This window comes from Brassica napus, unplaced genomic scaffold, assembly GCF_020379485.1.
Source record: "Brassica napus cultivar Da-Ae unplaced genomic scaffold, Da-Ae ScsIHWf_2276;HRSCAF=2934, whole genome shotgun sequence".
In the NCBI taxonomy this organism is placed as follows: Eukaryota; Viridiplantae; Streptophyta; class Magnoliopsida; order Brassicales; family Brassicaceae; genus Brassica; species Brassica napus.
This window is the reverse complement of record NW_026015668.1, coordinates 287,741-303,904: the sequence shown is the minus strand read 5'-3', so window position 1 is coordinate 303,904 and position 16,164 is coordinate 287,741. Positions and strand designations below refer to the sequence as shown.

Below are 16,164 nucleotides of genomic sequence, written 5' to 3'. Positions count from 1 at the left end.
GGTTCACCCGGTAGTGAAAGTATCTATAAAAGCGATTCTATCACTTCTGAATTTTTTTTTATTCTTCATGAATCTCAAACGCAACAAGTTCAGAGCGCTGTTTATATGCTGTTACAAAAATGTGCCAATTAAGATTAAGTTATATATGAAATTGAAATATTGGTTGAACTTGAAGATAAATTATTAAAAAATACAACAATAACCTCTTGATTAAGCCAGTCCTGAGGAGTTCGAAGAACTTTAAAGAACTCTACACCATTGTTTTGGATAATCCATGCATGAAACAAAAAATGTGCTATATGATTAGCAATAAACTAATTATTGCACTAGTACAATAAAAGTAAGGAAAAAATTAACTTACTCATCTAGTTGCAACCAATCATCCAAGACTTTAAATTTTTGCGTTTCCACTGGTGTAGGTTATCTTGTTTCTTGTTACCTACATTCGGTAGGATACACCGAAACGGGGTCTGCAGAGCCGGCCCTGGTTTCTTTGACCTTGTGCTCTTCTCTCTTGCAACTTTAGTTTGCTCAACTCCCATAACCTTTAATGTTTGGCCAATTTTTTTCTGAGTAAATTTTTCTGCAACAGAAACAGTGGACTGAATTATCTTGACAGCAGATGATTTTTGAGGTTGTATTCTTCGAATGTTCAACGTTGGGTAGCTTCCGTCTACTGTGCTCTCATCATCAGATTCAGCCATTTCGCCTCTTTCAGCTTTCACGTTAGCAAACAACTCATCAGTAGATATGTCTTCATATTTCAGATGTGGTACCTTAAACATCTATATTGAGAAAAAAACAAGGTAACTATTATACGTAGCTCATAAGTAATAGATGTAGATTGTAGAGAATATATGGAAATACCTTATTAGTCTTTGACTTCTCTGTCAGTAGCATCACCTCCTGCTCCAAAAGGTCAATCCTTATTCTCATTGTTTCATAGCTTTTAAGTTGTTTTCCCATCTCTTCTAATTTACACTCCAATGTTTCTACCTTTTTTGCTTGTTGCTCAAGTTCCATTTTCATGCATATTACTTCAGTGGGCTCAGTAGAAGAAACAGAAACGCTTGAATCTAATGCTTTGATTTTCTTCGTGCTAGCTATCATCACTTCTGTTTTGCGTTTCAGCGATGTCTCCTTACCATCACTTTTCTCATTTTCATCTTCAGCTTTTTCTCCATCATTTTTTTCTATGTCCTTTGCAGTTTGGATGATGTTTGTTCCATGATCCACCCAAGTCACAAGTCCTAGACCTCCTTCTTTGTGTATGGCTTCAAGAAGAGCATTAACCTTTTTGTCGACAATTTTATCCTCCCATACAATAGGTGCCGCTTGATTGATTATAACATTCCTGATATTTTCCTACATATTCAAGCCAAAATCAGAATTACTCTTTCTTAAGACAAAAAAAAATTGAATCAACACCAACACAAAAGTTAGCAAACATTCCAAATACCTTATCAGCGGCTGAGACGATATGAATATAGACTTTTTTTGTCCCCTTTAAACCTCTATACTTTGCTCGTGTAAAAAGGCTCAAAAAGACAGTGTGCGAGAGAGAGAGAGAACAGCTTACCTTCGTTGTTCTTTGATGACCGCAGCCGTCACTGGCATTTCCTCACCGGAATCGCCAGACCCAGACCTAACTTCAGCATTTACAATCCCTTCCACTTCTGTTTGCTTCCCTGTCCTTACTCTCACCATTTCAGATCTAGATCTAAAAATTCAAACTTTTAGAGAGATAGATTTGAGCAGCCAGATCTTCAAAAAGACTTTTCTTCTAAAAGATTTTGGTCTGGTGAATCTTATTGTCGTGTTCATACGACCCCTTACTGCAGTAGGCAGATCTGTCTCCATCACCTCTTATCCTGAAGCTCACCCTTCTCTCATTTTCACCATGTCTCCCACCACCGGATCTCATTCACCGCCATAACTGGAACCATTAATCCTTCTACTGGATACATCCCTGCAGGTTATAGATTTGAAACTTTCTATCTCTATCTTGCTTGCTTCGATGATGTCCTTTGAGTGTTCTCTCGTGCCTTGTTACGGCGCGCTCGCCTCTGTGCGATTCTCTGCAGTATGCAGTCTAGTTTCTGGTTTCACTCCACTAAATGATAGTTTGAAGTTGCTTCCTCATCGCTTGTGGCAGATTCGTAAGGAAACACTTGTTGTTTCTATCTTTTCAGTGTTTCTGGATTGTTTATCCTTTGTGAAGTATGATTGCCTCCCATATGTTCCATTCGGTTTGAGTGGTTCTGTTGCAGGGAGTAGTGTGCCCAAGATTATGTATGCTTCCATGTTTGTTTTGTTCAAAGGTGGTAATAGGGTTTTTGCCTATTGCAAATGTTGTAGTATAGTGGGGTGAATGTCGAACCAGTCCTAGTGATGTGAATCAGTGAGAATACAAGTCATTTCTTAAGCTAAGCAGATTCAATAGTGGTGAGTGTGTGACAAGTAGCAATAGCAAACAGATCAATACAACAAGGTTTTAATCAATTTAGACAAGTGAATCCATGGGTATTGGGAATTGACTTCAAGTAACTAAGATCCAATCTAGGTGACAAGCTTTCAATCAGAGTAATCTCTTAAGTCTAAACACAATTTTAGACAAGTCCTATGTCTAGGTAAATGTCCATTTGCTTAGAAATCATTAAACATCAAATGTCTTTGGCTTAATTCAATCAAGCAATCTTTAAGTTCAAGTTTAATAACTATCTAGCAATTTTAACATCAAGTGTCCTTGGCTAATCTCACTAGAGCTTAGTTGAGTTGATTCAAACACTTCATCTAATCATGTCTGATGAGAAGTGTTTAGAAATCAGGTTTAGAGTGATCAAGACTAAACAAGCATTAAAAATACTCAACAAGCAAGTTCATACAAGGATCTAATACAATAACACCATAGATCTTCACTAAGTTACTCTAATCTCCCTAACCCATGAATTCTTAAGGAAACTACTCACTACTCTTCATGATAAACCCAAGAATCAAAGATGATTTGGTGTTAATCATGATTGGTGATCAATCAAACAAATACAAGAAAATAAGAAGAAAAGATACTAAAGATTCAAGCTTTTCTCTTGGTAGAGTTTTTGTGTTCTTTTTCAAAAAACAAGATAGATCCCCAATTTTTGTCTGAAAAGTAGTTATAGAAGACTAAAACTCGAGCTGGGTTAACCCAACAAGCCTGGGTTGACCCATAAAAACAGATATTTTTCTCCGTAGTGACCATAAAAGGTCGCTACCATAGGTCACTACGCTCTGTAGCGACTTGTCATGCCCGCTACGTGTGGCCGCTAGGATACTTAGACGATTTTATTTCGCATTCTTGAACTCGTAGCGACCTCATGAAGCCGCTACGCCTGGCCGCTGTAGAAGGCGCTTGAAGTCCTGAACTCGTAGCGACCTCATGAAGCCGCTACGCCTGGCCGCTGTAGAAGGCGCTTGAAGTCCTGAACTCGTAGCGACCTCATGAAGCCGCTACGCCTGGCCGCTAGGATACTTAGACGACTCATCTTCATTCTTTGGACTCAAAATCCCTCCAATGGTCCTCTAACTCATCCATGGTGCTCTCCAACACCTGATATGTACAAATGCAATGATATGCAACCTAAATGTGCCTAAATGATGCTCTAAATGACCAAACCATGCAAGAATAAGAAGTTAAAAACATGTAAATTCACAAGATATCAACTCCCCCACACTAGTCCTTTACTTGTCCTCAAGTAAACTTTCAAGTCCTAAGAAGGAAGAAGTTTGAAAAAGGGAGCTCATAGCCAAAAGACACACATCCTAGCTCTTCTACAACATTCCAAATGATCATAGCAAACAATCATTGGTCATTTTTCTATCAGTCTAGCTTCTCAATGCCTATTAAACTCTTTTTATTTCTTTATACAAAGTGCAATGCTCATCAATCAACAAGTAACTTCAACCAATTCTCACATTCATTCACACACACACACACAAGGTGGATTCTCACAAATGGGCACATGATCTCAATCACTTGGCTTGGTAGATTAATGGTCTTTTATGAATGAAAAGAAAGGTTCAAATACAATCTTTTTAATGGTGGTAATCACTCAAGAACAAGGAGCATGATCATTATGCAAAATTTATCTAAGACTAGGAGCAATTCATGCATACATAGCTCATTCTCATCATTCTACTCTTCTTCCTAAGTGATTACAAATTCTACCCATCTTTTATATTTCAAAACCCAAGTATATACACTTCACTCACATTTCTCACCAAGTGAACTCTCTTTTTTTTTTTTATTTACATGATCAACCAACTAAGAACTTGACACTCTTTTTCTTTCCCCATTATGATCTTTCATTCATTTTTTTTTTTACTTTGGGGAATTCTAATTGACACACTTAAGAGTTTTTCTTCTTTTATTTTCTTGGTTCCTATTGGTTTTCTTTTCTTATTGACACTCTTTGATCTTTTTTTTTTTTTTTTTCTCAAACCCAAGATATAACAACTTAAAAACACACAAACTCACTCACCATCCTAGATGCTAGTTCAAATGAGGATCTTATGCTAGCAATAGATGAGAACAAACATATGTCGCTCCCAATACTCTCAAGATTTTGCACATGACAAGCTATCAATAAGAGACCTCACTCAACAAATCAATATTGGTTTCAAAGAATGGCAAGGGTTCAAGGGTAGGGGAGTGCCATTTGGGTTAATCAAAGGATAATACATGGAATAAGATAACCCAAATGTGTATGAAATCCATGATCAAGTATGCAAGTGCCCATATGCAAGAGAGATTAAATTCATTATGCCCAAGTTCAGTTTGTAATTGGTTTCAAGAACAATGTCAATATCATATGAGCCACATGTTTCAAAAAGAGTTTTCAAGGCTCAAGAGATGCTTGTAGATATGTTCTTTTCATGGCAATTTCAATCATGGCTCCCTATGCATAATTCAAAACACACAACTTTATTTTTTTTTTTTTTTTTTTTTTTTTTTTTTTAATTTTTTTTTAATCAAAATTAAAATCACAACAAAATCCAAAATGCAAAGTGCTAGATATGTCAAATGCAAATCATCCAAATAAAAACAAGCAAAATGATCAGTTTTTATAGTACCTCCACCACACCCGAATCACACAGTCTCTTGTGTGACTTTGAATTTGGAGTGGTTTACATGATAGGTAAAATAAAAATTACTAGAGATGTGGAGAGATTTTAAACCGGATTAGAGTAGTTACCTTGTGATGAGCATGTCACTATGGATATGTCGCTACGGTCCTTAGCCAAATATTGCATTCTCCTCGTTTGGTCGTAGCAACATGAGTATGTCGCTATGCACGTCGCTAAGGTTGTCCGTAAAGGGTTATAGCGACATGTGTGGGTCGCTATGAGCATGTCTCCACAGCACTTGTGTTTCTTTCCTAGCCTCTTTTGAAACCTTTCCTTTTCCTGAGCACCTTCCAAACTGAAATCACACACAATTCACACAAACAAACACACAAACAAGGATAGTTCACACAATTTATTAAAAACATTCACACATATATACAAAGGATACTCTTGGGATTTCCTCCCAAGTGAGCTTGTTTTAAGTCTCTAGCTTGACTTTGCCTCCTTTAGGTTAGACTGTGGTTGGATCGGAAAGTGGAACTGAAGTTCCCAGGTCTTCCGATTTGGTTCCCAAGTAAAGCTTAGCCCTTTGTCCATTGATGGTGAACTCTCTTCCATCAGAACTCCACAAAACTATTGCTCCATAAGGTTTAACCTCTTTAACCTTGAAAGGACCAGACCACCTTGACTTGAGCTTGCCTGGAAACAACTTCAGTCTGGAGTTGTAGAGAAGAACTTGATCTCCTTCTTTAAAGTCTCTTTTCAGGATATGTTTGTCATGGAGAGCCTTTGTTTTCTCTTTGTAGATCTTTGAACTTTCAAAAGCTTCAAGTCTTATCTCATCAAGTTCGTTCAGCTGGATCAATCTCTTCTCCTTGGCACTCTTGATGTCAAAGTTCAGCAACTTGACTGCCCATAGTGCCTTGTACTCAAGCTCAACTGGTAGATGGCAAGACTTTCCATAGAGAAGGTTGAAAGGTGTAGTTCCCAAAGGTGTCTTGTAAGCTGTCCTATAAGCCCACAATGCATCATCAAGCTTGATGGACCAATCTTTTCTTGTAACCCCCACAATCTTCTCCAGAATGGACTTGATCTCCCTGTTGGAAATCTCAACTTGACCACTTGTTTGGGGGTGGTAAGGAGTTGCAACCTTGTGCTTCACACCATTCTTCTTAAGGAGGTTTGCAAACAGTTTGTTGATGAAGTGAGACCCTCCATCACTGATCACAACTCTTGGAATCCCAAACCTTGGAAAGATTATGCTCTTGAACATTTTTAGAACCACCTTTGCATCATTGGTTGGACTTGCAATTGCTTCAACCCACTTAGAGACATAATCTACAGCCACCAGTATGTACTTGTTGCTATAAGATGAAGGAAAAGGCCCCATGAAGTCAATACCCCAGACATCAAACACTTCAACTTCTAGGATGGGGTTTTGAGGCATTTCATTCCTCTTGGTGATGTTTCCTCTTCTTTGACAAGAGTCACACCTTGAGACAAAGTCTTGGGTGTCTTTAAACATGTGAGGCCACCAAAATCCAGCTTGTAGCACCTTTGCAACTGTCTTAAATGTAGCAAAGTGGCCTCCATAGGATGATCCATGACAATGTGTAAGGATCCCATCAATTTCTTCTTCAGCCACTGCCCTTCTATAGAGTTGATCTCTACAAAGTATGTAGAGGTAAGGCTCATCCCAATAATATCTCTTCACATCCTTATAGAACTTCTTCTTGGCATAACCTTCAAGGTTCAATGGCTCTTTTCCACTAGCTAAGTAGTTGACTATATCAGCATACCAAGGACCCTTCTCATCAGCGCCTTCACCTCTTCAAGTTTCTTTCCTGTCTCACAAACAGCTACCACTGCATGAATAGCCATCATTTGCTCTTCTGGAAGTCTGTCATCAATAGGGATTCCACACTCCACCTTCAACCTGGACAGGTGATCAGCTACTCCATTCTCAACTCCAGGCCTGTCCTTGATCTCAAGATCAAACTCTTGTAGCAGCAGAATCCACCTCAACAGTCTTGGTTTTGCATCTTTCTTGGCTAAGAGGTGTCTCAATGCAGCATGATCAGTGTAGACAGTCACCTTTGACCCAACCAAGTAGCTTCTGAACTTCTCAAATGCAAAGACAATGGCCAATAGCTCCTTCTCAGTTGTAGAGTATTTAGCTTGAGCTTCATCAAGGGTTCTACTTGCATAGTAGATCACATGTGACTTCTTGTCTCTCTTCTGGCCTAGGACTGCTCCTACAGCAAAGTCACTTGCATCACACATGATCTCAAAGGGGAGATCCCAATCTGGCGGTTGAACTATGGGTGCACTGATGAGTGCATTCTTCAGGTTTTTGAAAGCTTCCATACATTCCCCATCGAAGTGAAATGCAGCTTCTTTGCATAACAGCCTGGTCAATGGTCTAGCTATCTTAGAGAAATCCATGATGAATCTTCTATAGAAACCGGCATGACCCAGAAAGCTTCTTATATCCTTCACTGTTCTTGGTGGAGCTAGACCAACCATGACATCTATCTTGGCTTTGTCCACTTCAATTCCTTTCTCAGAAACTTTGTGTCCAAGAACAATCCCTTCCTTGACCATGAAGTGACACTTCTCCCAATTGAGCACCAGGTTAGTGTCCTCACATCTCTGTAATACCCTGCAAAGATTTGACAAACAAGTAGCAAACGAAGAACCGTATACAGAAAAATCATCCATAAACACCTCCATTACATCCTCAATAAGATCAGAGAAAATTGACATCATTGCTCTTTGGAATGTTGCTGGTGCATTGCACAGTCCAAATGGCATCCTTCGATATGCAAAGGTACCATAAGGACAAGTGAATGTCGTTTTCTCTTGGTCATTTGGGTGTATAGGGATTTGGAAAAATCCAGAGTATCCATCAAGGAAACAATAATAAGGATGGTTAGCTAGCCTCTCTAACATCTGATCAATGAATGGTAAAGGGAAATGATCCTTTCTAGAGGCTGCATTCAGTTTTCGATAGTCAATGCACATCCTATGTCCAGTTATTGTTCTTGTTGGTATTAACTCATCATTTTCGTTCTTAACAACTGTTATGCCACCTTTTTTAGGAACTACATGCACAGGTGAAACCCAATTGCTATCAGAGATAGGATAGATCACACCAGCATCTAACAATTTGATTATCTCTTTTTTAACAACATCTTTCAAATTAGGATTTAATCTTCTTTGGTGTTCAATTGAAGTTTTAGATTCATCCTCTAGATGTATCCTATGCATGCACAAAGATGGTGAGATTCCTTTAATGTCATCAAGTGAGTATCCTAGTGCTTTTCTATACTTTTTAAGTTCATTTAAAAGCATAGACAATTCATTCTCAGTCAGCTCACTACTCACAATGACAGGATATGTCTCATTAGGTCCAAGGAAAGCGTACCTTACACCATGGGGAAGAGGTTTAAGCTCCACTTTTGGTGCCTTGAGCTCACTCCAATCAGCTTCATGGAGGTTCTCTTGAATGTCTGCTGAGGCAGCATGTTGAGTCATTTGTGGCAACTCCATGAACTCATCTTTCCATCCTCCTCAAGGTGAACATCTAGCCTTCTTACTAGCTCATCACTCTCTTTGTTTTCAATCATTTGGGTCTCTCTTTCAATGGTCAGGGCATGTTGAAGAGAGTCCTCAATCGCTAACTCCTCAAGGAAATCATCAGCCAAGGCATCCATCTCATCAATGTAGAATATTTCTCCTTGAGTTGTGGGCTTCTTCATCATCTCCTTGATATCAAAATGGAGAATGTGATCTTTTCCAAGGTGGAGATCAATTGTGCCATCTCTCACATTCACCATTGCTCCAGCAGTTGCCAAGAAAGGTCTTCCAAAGATCAAAGGATCTCTAGGCTCTTCATCCATCTCAAGCACTACAAAGTCAGTAGGCACTTCACAATTTCCTATCTTGACAGGAAGATCTTCTAGGATGCCAATGGGGAGCTTGACAGATCGATCAGCTAGCACCAAAGAGATCTTGCACTTTTTATATTGTGTAAACCCAAGCTTCTTGGCAATGGATAGTGGCATGAGGCTGACACTTGCTCCCAAATCACATAGACATTTCTCAAATGTCAAAGGTCCAATGGCGCATGGCAGGGTGAAACTACCAGGGTCTTCTAGCTTCCTTGGGACAGTCAGTCTCTGAATAATGGCACTGCACTCATGAGTAAGAATCACCATCCCTTCCATCTCTTTCTTCTTTTGTTCTACAGCATCTTTCAAGAACTTGCTGTATTGTGGAACCAGCATAAATGCATCAATTATGGGCATGGTGAGCTGAACTTCACTCATTTGCTTGTCAAACAAGGCTTTGTACTTCTCTAGGAGTTGCTTCTTGAATCTTCCAGGAAAGGGAAGCTTTGGCTCATAGGGAGGAGGAGTGAACAATTTCTCCTTTGTTGATGTAGCAGCCTCATTTTTGTTCTCAACTTTCTCCTCTCCCATCTTTCTCTTGCCCTTAGCTTCAACTATCTTCTCCAAGATTTCCTCATTAGTCTTCTCATCCACAATCACCACATCATCATCTACATTGATGACCACCTCCCCACCTTGTTTCTCATTATCCTTAATGAGAACTTTAGGAGGCAACTCTCTTCCACTCCTTAGGGTGATTGCCTTCATTGTCTCCTTTGGGTTTTGTTCAGGCTTTCCAGGTAGGGAACCTTGTTGGCGACTTGAGCTGGCTGTCATAGAGACAAACTGGTTCTCCAAGGCTTTGAACTTGTTGTTTAGATCATGGTAATTCCCATCAATCTTGTTGTGGAGATTTTTCAGCTCATACCCTAATTGTTTCTCACTTCTTGTTTGTCCCTCCAATAATTGTTTCAGCATAGCTTCAGTACTACTCTCTTGTGGAGGTTGTGTTGATGATCCAGCTTGGTCTTGTGCAGGTTGACTTGGTTTTGGTGAGAATCCAGGAGGGAAGTTCTGTTTGGGTTGGTAACCACCTTGGTTGTTGTTGTAAATGGCTTAGGCTGATTGTTGTAGAATGGTCTTGGCTGGTAGTTGTTGAATGGCTTCTGTTGGTTGTTGTAGAAGGGTTTCTGTTGGTAGTTGTTCTGGTATTGATAGTCAGGCTCCTTCTTGTACCATGTACCCTGAGCATTGACATAGTACATATCTTCTTGGCATTCTACTCCATCAACTTCAGCAACCATATGTAACTCCTCTTTCTTGGTCTTTTCTGATAGTAGCATGTCAATCTTGTCTTGAAGTGCTTTCAGCTCTCTCTTTGTGGTCATATCTTCTCCTCCACCACCTCTGTCTCTTCTATCATATTCATCATTGTAGACAGAGTCACTCTGTGCCATGTTCTCCAAGAGTTCTAAAGCATCTTCGACAGTCCTCCCCAAGAAGTTTCCATTGCTTGCAGTGTCAAGCTGGCTTTTGAATTTAGGCAAGACTCCTCTGTAGAAAGTGCTTAGCAAGCTCTCATTGTTGAAGCCATGGTGGGGACATTGAGACAAGTAGCTTCTGAATCTCTCCCATGCCTCTGAAAATCCTTCAAGTCCTCTTTGTTGAAAACCAGAGATCTGATTTCTAAGGTTGGCAGTCCTTGTAGCAGAGAAGAACTTGTTGAGGAAGGCCTTCTTGCATTCATCCCAAGTGGTGATAGTATCACTTGAGATGTTTTTCTCCCAAGTGTGAGCCTTGTCTCCCAAAGAGAAGGGAAACAATCTGAGCTTGAAAGCATCCTCTGAAACTCCATTTGTTTTTGACAAGCCACAGTACTTATCAAATCTGTCAAGGTGATCTAGTGGGTCTTCCAAGGCAAGTCCATGGTACTTGTTGTTTTCAATCATGTTGATGAGGCTGGACTTGATCTCGAAATTATTGTTGGCAACTGGGGGTGCCCTAATGCCCAACCTATTCCCATTTATGTTCGGTTGATCATATGTACCGATGGCTCTAGCTTGGCGTTGTGGTTGTCTAGGTCGAAGGTTGGCAGCTCCTTGACCATTGCCCTCTTCAGCTTGAGGTTGTTCTGGAACTGGTTCCATCATAAATCCCAATCTGTGTAGGTGAGCCTGTTGCTCTTCTTCTCTTCTTCTCCTTGCGATCTGCCTTTCAAGTGCTTTAATGTCTTCAACTGGTGGAACTAGGTTTGTTGGGCCTCTGCTCCTCAAGTTCATGCACCTGAGATACAAATGGCTAGGATAGAGTATCAGTAACTAGATATAATAAAAGTAAGACTTAGTCTCAAGTAAAGGCCAAACTCAATGTCACAATCAGACTAGGATTGGCAACGGCGCCAATTTGGTAATAGGGTTTTTGCCTATTGCAAATGTTGTAGTATAGTGGGGTGAATGTCGAACCAGTCCTAGTGATGTGAATCAGTGAGAATACAAGTCATTTCTTAAGCTAAGCAGATTCAATAGTGGTGAGTGTGTGACAAGTAGCAATAGCAAACAGAGCAATACAACAAGGTTTTAATCAATTTAGACAAGTGAATCCATGGGTATTGGGAATTGACTTCAAGTAACTAAGATCCAATCTAGGTGACAAGCTTTCAATCAGAGTAATCTTTTAAGTCTAAACACAATTTTAGACAAGTCCTATGTCTAGGTAAATGTCCATTTGCTTAGAAATCATTAAACATCAAATGTCTTTGGCTTAATTCAATCAAGCAATCTTTAAGTTCAAGTTTAATAACTATCTAGCAATTTTAACATCAAGTGTCCTTGGCTAATCTCACTAGAGCTTAGTTGAGATGATTCAAACACTTCATCTAATCATGTCTGATGAGAAGTGTTTAGAAATCAGGTTTAGAGTGATCAAGACTAAACAAGCATTAAAAATACTCAACAAGCAAGTTTATACAAGGATCTAATACAATAACACCATAGATCTTCACTAAGTTACTCTAATCTCCCTAACCCATGAATTCTTAAGGAAACTACTCACTACTCTTCATGATAAACCCAAGAATCAAAGATGATTTGGTGTTAATCATGATTGGTGATCAATCAAACAAATACAAGAAAATAAGAAGAAAAGATACTAAAGATTCAAGCTTTTCTCTTGGTAGAGTTTTTGTGTTCTTTTTCTGGAAAAACAAGATAGATCCCCAATTTTTTGTCTGAAAAGTAGTTATAGAAGACTAAAACTCGAGCTGGGTTAACCCAACAAGCCTGGGTTGACCCATAAAAACAGATATTTTTCTCCGTAGTGACCATAAAAGGTCGCTACCATAGGTCACTACGCTCTGTAGCGACTTGTCATGCCCGCTACGTGTGGCCGCTAGGATACTTAGACGATTTTATTTCGCATTCTTGAACTCGTAGCGACCTCATGAAGCCGCTACGCCTGGCCGCTGTAGAAGGCGCTTGAAGTCCTGAACTCGTAGCGACCTCATGAAGCCGCTACGCCTGGCCGCTGTAGAAGGCGCTTGAAGTCCTGAACTCGTAGCGACCTCATGAAGCCGCTACGCCTGGCCGCTAGGATACTTAGACGACTCATCTTCATTCTTTGGACTCAAAATCCCTCCAATGGTCCTCTAACTCATCCATGGTGCTCTCCAACACCTGATATGTACAAATGCAATGATATGCAACCTAAATGTGCCTAAATGATGCTCTAAATGACCAAACCATGCAAGAATAAGAAGTTAAAAACATGTAAATTCACAAGATATCAAAAGGCTCATCCATTTGGTGCTTTGTCGCCTCTGCTTGTGATGCCGAACTTCGGATTGTTAAAGCTGCTTCTGTTGCGGTTTCAATCCCGGGCGTTAGACCAGTACTTGTGCTCTCCAATTCCCAAAGCTTCATTTCACTTCTTAGCACGATTGGAGTTGAGTTTCGAGGACTGCTCAGCGACATTATGTGTTGTTTATGTGTTATGTTTGCTCCTATCTTATGGTGTTATATCTCATTGCTTTGCTTTGCTATGGTAGCAGCATATGTTTTAGCCGGTTTGGCTTTGTTATTGCTTAATGTAAACAATTTCTCCAGCAATGGGGACTAATGATTTATAAAGCTGTTGTTTGATCAAAAAAAAAAAACCCTCTATACTTTAGAATAGGAGGCCCATCGATGTTTGCTGGACAACCAATCTTTGCTCTGAGGCTTGGGACGACACTGTATTCCCATACTTGTAGAGCTTGAACAAACCCATCTAATGTGTATGAGTTAGCATTCAAGTTTACACGCTTCACTGAAGCAATCAACCGCTTGAAAGCCTCTCTTCCCCAAGGATGTTTCTCAAATTTTGGCAAGTCAAAAACCATTCGAGAAAGTTCAAGCGGAAGCTTCTTTTTATCATCTTCACCTATAATAATAGTTGCTAAAATAGACAAATACGTAAAACGGATTTTGTCTTCTGTTGACCAAGAAAAAACATCTTCCAAGGCTCCTTTCAACTCTTTCTTGCAAGGGCTTTTCCTCTTTACTTTTAACTTCTTCCACAATCCTTTATGCACCTTTGTTTCAACGACATCTTCATTCTCAACAAAAGGTGCACAGTTCAAGCAGTTATGTTTTCGAACTCTGACAAAGAGAACCGAGCCGGTGTATTTCCAAACAAGCACCACATCTCAAGCTTTTTCTTGCAAACAAGTTGGTTCACCATAAGATGCTCGACGACCTTAGACGACCAAGTGACTTTATTTTCTACAAACCGTATAATTACTCCATGAGGTGAACCACGAACAATATTCCACACTTCTTCTCCAACAGAATTTTCCACATCTTCTAAAAACTCAGTCTTACTATGGTGGTTGATACTTTTCTTGAGTTTTGGCTCACAACCAAGTGAAAACAATCGTAATGGAAATCCTAAATCCACATTTGTTTGAATTGACATCCTGTAAAAAGAATATGAGTCTAATAGATTAAATGAAAAAACTCTAGCAAAGAATTATTCAACTTTAACTAAAGACTCTCAAGATAATAAAAGAAAACAATCTTGTACACATGCTCAAATATAACTATAGGAAGATTTACGACAGAGTCATTGGCTGAGAGTGAAGGTAAAATTAGAGAATGATGTTACTAACCTGTTTTTAAAACCACGCCTCGCTCACGATCTGAGATTCACTGGTTACAAAGTATTTTTGCCAATAGAATTGGTGCAGCAAGAGGAAGACAAAAAAAGAGATTTTGTCGATAAAATTGGTGAATTACTAGAATTTTGTCGCTGAAATTTATTTGATTTAGAGTCAATATTCTTGTATATTCTAACTTTCCTTATTTTACAATAAATGTAATGAGATAATTAGTATTAAAATAATTATTTGATTAAAACAATATTAAAAGGGTAGTTTAGGTATTAAGGAATTACTTTGATGATTAGTAGGTTATCTTAGTAATATTAAATTTTATGAGTTATTCAAACAATTTCTGTAAAAAGATAGGTTATTGTAGGTAATTTTCTCAATATATAATTATTTATTCCACATCGAAAAGTAGACTACATGTTTATCATTGAAAAGTTAGAGAAATTATTAATCAGTTAGTTTCATCTCCATTCATTTTGTTAATCCGCCCAGTTTAGTAAAAGTAAATCTGATTAGTCAATCCATTCGGGTCTATCGAACTAAAACATAAAACAGAAAAGTCCAAACATCATAAATTTTATTTAGTATAATTAAAGTTAGATTGTACCGTTCCGGGAATAAAAAATACTTCATCCGCTTCAAAATGTTATATATTTTAGAATTTTCATACATTTTAATAAAATGCATTAGCATATTTTTTGTGATTTTCTTTTTTCATAATTTTAAACCAATAAAAATCTAATAAGTGCAATTAATAAAGTTTACAATTAGTTAATAAAGCATGCATTGAAAATGCAAAAAATAAATATTTTTGAAATAATTTTTTTCTCTAGAATATGTAACTTTATGAAACGGCGAGAGTAATTATTAGCTATAACAATTTTTAGATGTTTTTTTTTAAATTCTGTATGAACATAAAAAATAGAAAGTATCAAAATGCGGCACAATTTTTTTAGAAAATTCCTCCAATTCAACTGCTAATAAATATTAAAGGAAGACGAAAATCGAAGATGGCCATCAAACACTTCAATCATTAGCTTCATTTCCTTTTTTTTCCATACACCTTTAGTCTGAATTTTGATACAATCAGGTTTTGAAAGTATATTTTATGCGCACAATGAATCACATTAGTATTTCATGAATCGAATCCACTAGGACCAAAGCTATATATATTACAAATCTTCGAGAAAAGAGCTAAGCTAAGACAAAATATGTTTTGTGTGTTTTCAATTTCAACTAGTAAGAAGCTAAAAAACAGAAAATAAAACGATGTAAAATAAATGGATTAAAGTGTTAGCCAGGCAGGGAATGCATTAAGTATCGTTCTCAAACTCAAACAATGCCATTAGATTAACCTACTTTCGCAGCGTTAAACCATATGATTAAAATCCTAAAGATTAACTTCTGTTAAATTTCATATTCTAAACATGCAATACGATCGAGTTTGTTAAGTTCACGGAACTCTCTAAAATCAACTTCCATTGGTTAAGAATATTTCGATTCTAGGTTCATTCAGGCATTTAATCAAACAGTTTCGATGCGTTAAACAACCAAAAATCTAAAACAAGGTCATAAATCTAGTTTCAACAATAAGAATAACCTAGATAAAGAACGGAGTGCATAAATTCCTAGTCTAAAAAATAAGTTTCAACAATCCATGAATTCCTTTGAACACCCCTAAGCCTAACTAATTGACTACTCAGTCATTGATGTAAGCCTAAGCTGACAAAGGTTCACAAGACTCTGATGGACAGATATCTTCAGCGGCGGATGGATAGAGGTGATTGACTCTCTCAATCTATGGGGTGATTGACTCTCTCAATCCTTGATGAACCAGACTTGTTTGAATCTCACAAACAATCCTAATCCAGAATTCTATAGAGCCAAATGAATCTAAAGACAAGAACAACTCAAAGACACATTTCTTTGAAAAGAAAACAATACTTTCTGATTAATACTTAGATAAAACGTGCCTCTACAGTGGTGATGCTAATGAGCTTATATAATGCCCAGAATAAAAGAAAT

General features: G+C 38.2%; 1 non-coding gene across 1 annotated transcript; it reads left to right on the top strand.

The window, feature by feature from the left end:
• Positions 1–10,583: 10,583 nt before the first annotated feature.
• On the top strand, positions 10,584–10,690 carry LOC125600477. The gene has a single exon (XR_007333812.1). It is a non-coding gene; the product is annotated as a small nucleolar RNA R71 (small nucleolar RNA).
• The last annotated feature ends 5,474 nt before the right edge of the window (positions 10,691–16,164 follow it).